Here is a 9,098-nt window from a genome sequence, read left to right as displayed (position 1 = left end):
ATTATTCTTCGTAATCTATATCGCTACTAATAATAAAGGAAAATGTTATTACGTCTATGTAAGTGTATTAGAACTCTAGAGACGAGACTATTTGACGTGAGCTACTAAACTTGGCACTATATACTTTGGAGGATGGGAATGTGTCTCTCGGGGCCTTTTTCTAATTTTAATTAATTTAAAATTAATTAATTTAAATTCTGACGCTTTCCGCATTAACCCTAAAAATATTGCAGAACAAATTTACTTTCAAAAGAATTATTTTCTTTACTTTCTACATGACTTTTTATGACATTTAGAAAACTGCTTTTTATAAAAGATTACAGTATTTTACTAAATTATAGACATACAAATTTTATATCAGAATTATCTCAAAAAATTTAAAGAAAATCTAATTAATGAGTTGTCATGTCAGTTCTGATCAACTCTTTCGATTCCACTTCGACGTTCTATTTTTGTAGATTGTTTCATGTTGGATTTTTTCTATATATCATCATTACAGTGTATGTTATTCTTCTGTTCTAAGGTTTATTTTTTTTTCATACATATTATACATGAAAAATTTAGTCACATAAAAGGACAATAAACATAAAAATACATTAAAACATTCTTCATTCACTATATACGCATTAAAACATTCTTTTTCTTATTTTGGATTAAAACATTTAATCCAAATAAAAATATTGACAAACCGTATCATAAAGTAAATTTTCTTCTTCTTCTTTTTTTGTTTGTTTGTTTAGAAAAATATATTGAATAATATTTGCGATTTAACTCTCCGTTCCAAGAATTTGCTTGTTGGAATGCATAGTTAATAAATTTTAAATACATTTTTCTATAACACTAAACTCCATTATGGCTCTTTTTTAATTATCAAATGAAGAGTTTCACATGAAATGTTTCAAATGAAAAATTCTGAATTGTTTTATATGCAATTGAGTTTACACACTAGTTTCAAAATTGTTCAAACAGCTGGAAAAACATTTCTTTGTCATTCATTATTTATTTAAATGTACTTTAAATATACTTCTAAATTTTAAAGCTTATATTATCAAATTTAATCTTATTATCATATTTAATTTCGTTCATTTATGTAAATATGCATGATCTTTTTTTTTTACAATAGTGTAAATTGTATGAATTTATAAATGCATAAACAGCAAAAAAGCAGATTAGCAAAACGAATCCGGATAAATTTTTCTTACAAGCTGGTAAATAATTCTAACTTTTTCAGTTATTCGTCGTTTGAAATTAGTTTTTTAATCCAATTCTAAATTTGTTCTTTCAGTCAATTTCACACAAAAAGAAAACATTTATTAGTTTAGAAACTGATGCAAATTATTCAGTATTTTCATACATTCAAAACAAGTATGATAGTGACATAAAACCTTGAAACGACTACTAAAAAAAGAAAGCCATACATTTAGTTTTACTAAACAATATGTAGGCCATTTTGTTGAAATGGTTGAATCATAATAGATAGAAGAAATATTTTTTTATGTAATCCAACTGACTCTAATCTGATTCAACCATCAAAAACTCAGCCCCAAAATGTCAAGGTGCTTTACCCTACGACGAATTCAAACAAATAAAAGCTTCAGCAACATCTGCAAATCTGCAATTAATTTCTTATCAAACGGACGTTGGTGAGAGGGGGGAGGGATAACTGACATTTGCTTTATTATAAGCCAGAATTCCCACCTCTCTGCATATTGCTTTTTTTATTTATCATTTTTTGCGGAGTAGAAAAGAGGGATCGGTTCTGAAAACGCAGCTGCTGACGCATTGATTTAAAAATCGATCCATTTCTTTTTATAGAAACCTATTAATCGAATCGTGATGTCAAAGAACTCTTGAAGTTTTCACACTTCTGAAGTAATAGATTTTGAAGACTTAAACTCTGTCATTGAAGAAATCCAAAAAGGTTGAAGTTTAAAAAAAAAAAATTAAATTTTAATGTGATCTATTGGAAGTAAGTTAAAAGATTTTTTATGATGGGACTATTTTTAGATTGAACGAATTTTGTTTACAACTGTATTTTAGTACCATATATCAAATAAATAGTCTATTCATACTCATAATATTTAATGATTTGATCTTTAAGGAAACTTCGAAACACCAATTAAAATTCTTTAAAAAAATGTGATAAAAATTATAGTCCTCCTTTTATGAATATAAAAATAAATACTTATTTTTACGATCACAAGCATATGCATATCATAAACAAGAAATAATATAGTAAATATATAATTTTATGTAATGCAAATTTGCAAATTTAAACAAAGGGCACTGTTTAAATTACAATCTAATACATACTTAATGCATTACAATCTAATATTATTTAAATTAATTTTAATTCAGCATTATAATATATAATAATTAAGCATTAAAATTTTAAAGTAAAGTAAAGTAAAGAAAATAAAAATGCTAGCTTTATTTAATAATAAATTGTTATTTTATGCATATTATTCCTGAATTGCATTAATTGCATTCCATTTTATACATATATTTTTATTATTATTACATTTTATACATATATTATTATTATATGGAATTAATTTTTAATCCAAGAAAGTAAACATTATCATTATTCCTAAAATCAAAATTTCATATTCAAGGTATTTTTTGAATCTCTATTTCTATTAATATGATTATGTTTTTGTGTTGTTGCATTTATTTCTTCAAACTCAATAAAATAAAAATTTGGAAAATGTCATAGCATTTAACTGCTTTATACTTTCATCCAGCGGGATTCGCAAAGGATTCCGAAATCAAAATGGTGTGTTGCACTTGACATGTATCACGTGTGTATTCTTTAATTACATTAGCTTTGTTAAGAAAGATAGCTGTGTGGTATTTCTAACTTTGCGTGAAAAAATAAAGTAAAAGGATATAATAACAGAGTTGTACATTTTCCCCTCAAGATTTATTTTCCACCGCATGAACGAAATAAAAACTGTTTTTCCTTTAAAATATGGCACTGTAAAAAATAAAACCACAATATGATAAATCTACAAATATTAAAAAGAAGCAAGTCAAACTTTCATACAAATCTGTAATGTTGATGGTAAAATTAGACTAAATCATATTTAACAATTCAGAATTATGGCATTTACATGTAGAAGATCATTTAATTCGTCAGACAGTCAACTGTTTGACAGTTTGGGGCAAAATTCTGAGGAAAAATTTACAATTTTGAGAATAAAATACATTGTTCAATTTCTGTTTTTTTTTCTGCTTATTTTTTGCTTTTTTTTTAATTGTGTTATTCCCTTATGATACCAGAACGGACAAACAAGCAGACTATCACCGGGCGGAATTTTTTAAATTTTGATTGAAATCTGGAATTTTGGTGCAAAAATCACGTACCTAATTTCATTTGTTTTATGCCATGTATTCTGAATTATCTTTTTCATACACAGGCATGATTTCGATTTTTCGTGTTCCAGACGGCTTAAAACAATTCCTCAAATATAGAAATTGAATCTTTTGACGAATATATTTTCTTTCTTTCTTTTTTTTTATTAGAAAGCAAAATAATTTTGTATAAAAATATTATAATGATATTTGTGTATGCGAGAAAGAATTAAATTGATTATAGAAATGTTTTGATTTCCTGATGTAATTTTGTGATAGATATAAAAACAGTGCAATTTTAAGAGCTTTATATATCTATTCATTATCATGTATAGGAACATTTCTAATGGAGTCACGTCCCATGGCATCATAATGTCATTAAAAGCTAATTGTTTAGGTAATCAGTCTTTTAATTGCACATTGTTTTTCACGGTACTGAAACTTTCTTTTCTCATTCCGTTTGCAAATTGTGCAAATAATAAACAAAACTTTTTTTCCTTTCGATAGTAGAAGAAAATCAGGCTATCGAATATTTGATGAAACAAGGAAAATAATTTGAATCTCATTACAACAATGAAATATATTTTTATAAATTCTGAAAAAAAAAACATTTTTAAAAATTTTGAAATTTTTGGAAAAAATTGAAAGATAACTAAATATGTATCTTAAAAAAAGGACAATTTTTTGAATGAGATTTTTTAAATAATCTAAAAATTACTTTTGAGCAATAATATTTTTTTAAAACTGCAGTGAAAAAAATGCCGACATTTTGATTAATTTTAATTATTAGAAATTTCAAAAATCTCGTTCAGAAGCATACATTTCTAGCTTCCAAACTTTATTTATGCCAAGTTTAGAAGATCTATGTCTAGCGGTCTATACTGTTGAGCGCCATTTGACAGATATATGTGCACACGCGTTCGCTTTTAATATCAGTGGAAGGATGAAAGGAAAAGATGTTCAGATTTAGTAATAAAGTTAATTCCGGAAATGCGCGAGTCCTTCTGCGTCTCACCCCTTAGTAAAATAGAATCATCGCAAAGTGGACGTCTCAGGATACTGAAACGATCAATAGATAAAAATTGAAAAAGTTTTTTTAACAGTTTTAATTTTGAAATCGAATTGAATAAATTTTAGAATTATTTTAAAACCAACGAAAGAACTGTTACTGAAATTATTTAAAAATTAAAAAAAAAATATTAAACAAAAATAATGATGGAGTAATTTAAAATCCCACCGTTGCCTAACAGAGAAGTACCTATAAATTACTTTCTCTCAAAGTCGTCGACATCTATACAATTATTTATTAAATTATGAAAATAATGAAACATTTTGGAAAACATGACATTGAACAGAGGCTAGTATCACAGAAAAGTTAAAAATTTGATTTTTAAGATGGTACCAGTTTATTCCTTCAGGGAAAATTTGTTCCAAAGTTACTGCGCAAAAATTGTAAATGCCGATTAATTTCTACTTTATTGAATATTTAATTAAATTTTGCAGTTTGAAAATTGTCGTTTTATTTTATCTTGTCTTAATAAGTTTGTAAAGTTTAGTTGAATTTGGCTAGACTGGAGAATTAGCTTTTCACAATCGAAGCGACTGTGTGTATTTAAGAAAATGATTCGATGAATAGATAAATGCTATTATCTTCCCAGTTGATGAAGAATGAACTAAAAAATTTCAAAAATATTTATGACGAGTTGTTTAAAAACGGAGGTACATTAAACAAAGAGAAATATTAGGATGAAATTATAAAACTTCCCTTCGAATATGAGAGACGTTTTCAAGAATTTACTTAGACAAGACATTCATGTGTCACCCATTTGGCAATGTTGATGTGGAAGAAATAACTAAAAATGTAAATTATACATTCTCTTTGTCTCTTGAGGAAAACGAAGTTTTTCTCCTTCAAAATGACATAATTTTAAAAGCAGAACTTAAGAGTAACTTTTGGAATTTAATGGACGAAGTAAAATATCCAAATTTTAAATAAAGTTGTATATTATTTAACATCGTTCCTTGGCTCTACCTATCTGTGTGAATCTGCATTTTCAAAGATGAATATAGTTAAAACAGCAAATCTTTCTTGTCTCAAAGACGACCGCTTAGAATCCAATGCAAGATTAGCATTTAGTACCTAATTATATACCGAGATGTTCAAGATTGGCGGACAGTATGCAGATTAAGTCTTCTACTAACTATAACCATGAAAACTAACTTTAGATGAAAATGATTTATTTTTAATGTAGTTTAAATTGTTTGATATTAAACTTCTTATTATTATTATGTTTATAGTTATGTAGGTAATTACATATTCCACATTCATTACTATGATAAATATTGAAGACATTTTTTTTAGTTCGCCATACTTACGCCACTGGGTGGTTCGCAACACCTTGAAAAAATAAGAAGTAGCTCGTACCGTGGGAAAGTCTGTCCACCCCTGATTTAGAGCTTTTAGAACATTTTTGCTTATATACAAATATATTTTTTGATCCTATGAATTTCAAGTTTCATAATGATAAAATTCAGAGAAACTTATTCTTTGACAGTATTTTATTAATATTACGAAATTTTCAAACAGCGTTTCTTTCCTGATGATGAAAATCTTACTAATTACTCTCTGGATAAAAATTTATTCCCTAACAAGAAAATTGCTAATAGTAATAGTTAGTGACAGTTTTAAATAAAAAGGAATAACAATTCATTTAAAAATAAACGTTTTTAATAAAACAGCTCCAAATCTTCAATATAAATCAGAGATTCTAATAGCTAAATATGCATCATAGATTTATAAAAAGTAAAATAAATTTAGCGACGAGAAGCAGAGGCATAAGGAGAAGCAGAGGACACGTACCCAGGGCACAGTTGCCAGGGGGCGCAGAATTAAGAAATCAATTGGTTGTATATAAAAGTAAATTATGTTTCTAATTAGCTCTTATTTTTAAGACTTTTAAAACTTAAAACTCTTTCAGAAATAGAAGAGAAAGTTAAAACCTTCAAAAAGGAATTGTCTTCACAAATTGGGAATAAGGATTTATGAACCAATTATTGTTATTACCTTATAACTTGAAGTTTGTGGTTTATTTTATGGGCTTAATAGAATAAATTGCAACAAAATTCATACTAGATAATTTTATTTATTTATTTGCATTAAAAGCAAGGAGTAGAGATTTGAAATCCTTCAGATGTATAGGCAAAAAACATTGTTTTGCTTTCCTGTTTTATATACCAATATATACGACAATAGCATAATTAGAGATGATATAAATTTCAAAATTATCATTAAGAGTGTCATTTGTGTTTTAGAAAAAAGTCAGTTTTCAAATATTTGGGCAGTAAAACAGATAATCGGAAATTACGTTCTTGAAAATCGAATGATGATCATTAGAAAGTATATTTATGATTGATATAACTAAAACGTATACCTCAAATAAAATAATGAATGGGAAATACTTATAATGAAACTAAATTTCCCAGCTTTTCTTATTTGGAGTGTCAGTAGAAGACAAGGGAAAAACCATGACGTCATATAAGATGTAAATAAACCAAAATATCATATTTATTTTCATTCATTGAAAGTTCGATTAATAAGGGAAAAAATGATTAACAGAATTTTGAATGACCTGATCTTTGGAAATTGGATTAATTCTTTTAAATGTAAAAAACTGGAATTAATTTTCCGATAAAAAAAAGGCCTTATAAAGGAAATTATAAGCAACAAAAATTTATATTATGATTTAAGATGATGCAGATACAATACCAAACAAAAATCGAATATTTTTATGACGGTAAAAATATCCTATAAAACTCTGCTCTTTACTTTTAAATTATATGACACAGCTGTATTGATAGTTTTCGCGATTATAACATCAAATGTTAAATGCGAAAGATCTTTTAGCTAACTAACTAAACTTACCATATCTAAGAGCTTCAGTACGACACACACACACAAGACTCTGAATTATTTTTTTAATAAAAATTATTTTTTCCAAAAAAAAAAAAAAAAAAAGACTCTGAATTATTTTTTAAAAATAAAAATCGACATCAAAGCACGAAATCATAAGCACCACGTCAAAAAGAAAAAGGCGAATTTATAACAATTTTGACACTCATAAAATCCTCAAAATATTTCGGAATTAATGCCTTTCTTTTCATGCTTATATAAAACTCTTACTAAAATTATAACAGTGCAACCTTGCATTTTATAAACAAATTAATAATGTATTAATTTTAATTCATTTTTCAAATCTTTGAGTTTATGTGGCCCTTCTTAACTCTTTGTGGAGTAACATTCCACTACATGGAACACCTAAATTAACTCGCTTCTAAAATCATTATATATATATATATATATATATATATATATATATATATATATGTGTGTGTGTGTGTGTGTGTGTGTGTGTGTGTGTGTGTGTGTGTGTGTGTGTGTGTGTGTGTGTGTGTGTGTGTGTGTGTGTGTGTGTGTGTGTGTGTGTGTGTGTGTGTGTGTGTGTGTGTGTGTGTGTGTGTGTGTGTGTGTGTGTGTGTGTGTTTTAGAATCACTTTTAAGCTTCTTTTTTAATAATCGATGACAATTTAAATCGAGTTGATCCATAATTTTCAGATATAGACGCCATGTAAAAACCTACTTTTTTCAAAGAATTTTGTTAATTTTGTTTCTAGTAAAATGTATTTGTTAGAAAAATAATTACAATGTTATTTTGTTGACTGTATCTTAAATTATTTATTATATATATATGTATATATACTATATTAAAATTTTTCATAGAGAAAGCATAAGTATAATCGTTGGATAAAAGAGGTGTTCCATCTGCTGGAACACTGTGTCAATCGTGTTGCTCGGCGGGACTTAATGCCTTAAAGACAGCACCGCTTCCTGCCCTTCTCCTTTTTTCGTGGAAAATGGACTGAATTCAAGGAATAGTGTTTAGGAAGGTCAGAATTCTTGGAAACGATTAACCCTTAATACGGGTCTAAAGTTTTTTTGTTTTTTTTAATCTGTAGTTTTGACAGTCTTTACTTAGAACTGCACGGAATTTCTTGCTCTTTATTATGAATTTCGCTAAAGCTTATTTAAAATATAACTGTACATTTTTTTTTCAAATTAATTGCATAAAAAATGGCGCTGAGTGAACAACTAAATTTTTGCGAAACACCGAAAAGGCTTCAAACATTGCCCTCCAATAGCGAATCTGAGTATGCCATCTTGCATGCCTCAACCCTGGACATGCTAAATATGCTTCACAGGTATAACGTAGTGTTTTTTCAAATCAAATTCTCGAGATTTTACTCGTTTACGCGCATCCCTGCAATAGTCGCTTAGTCGCATTTTTCAGAGCTCTAGCAGCGCAGTGTTCCAGGTGATAGAACATCCCCAAAGTTAAAACGCCAAATAAAATCGTCACGAAATTTAGCCTACATGTTCTCCTATAGGCCTAAATAGGGTATCTACATATTTTTTTTTGTTTCAGTTTAAAATTTAAATTGTACTGCTCCGCAAAGTGTCGATTCATGCAATGCATTTTAACTTTATCATATATTATTAAAAATTATTAATTGGAAATTTAGATTGGTAAATTTAGAAATATGCATGAATTAATGCTGCATATTATTATAGGAACTTAATAAACAAGACTTTTGAGTGATATCATGTGTATTAACAAAGAATTTTTTTAGTACTTGGAGAGTCCAATTAATACCTAACAGGGAAAAAAGTAATATATATATATATATAT

Source organism: Argiope bruennichi, chromosome 2 (genome assembly GCF_947563725.1).
Source record: "Argiope bruennichi chromosome 2, qqArgBrue1.1, whole genome shotgun sequence".
Classification (NCBI taxonomy): Eukaryota; Metazoa; Arthropoda; class Arachnida; order Araneae; family Araneidae; genus Argiope; species Argiope bruennichi.
Note: the sequence above shows the minus strand (reverse complement) of the source record.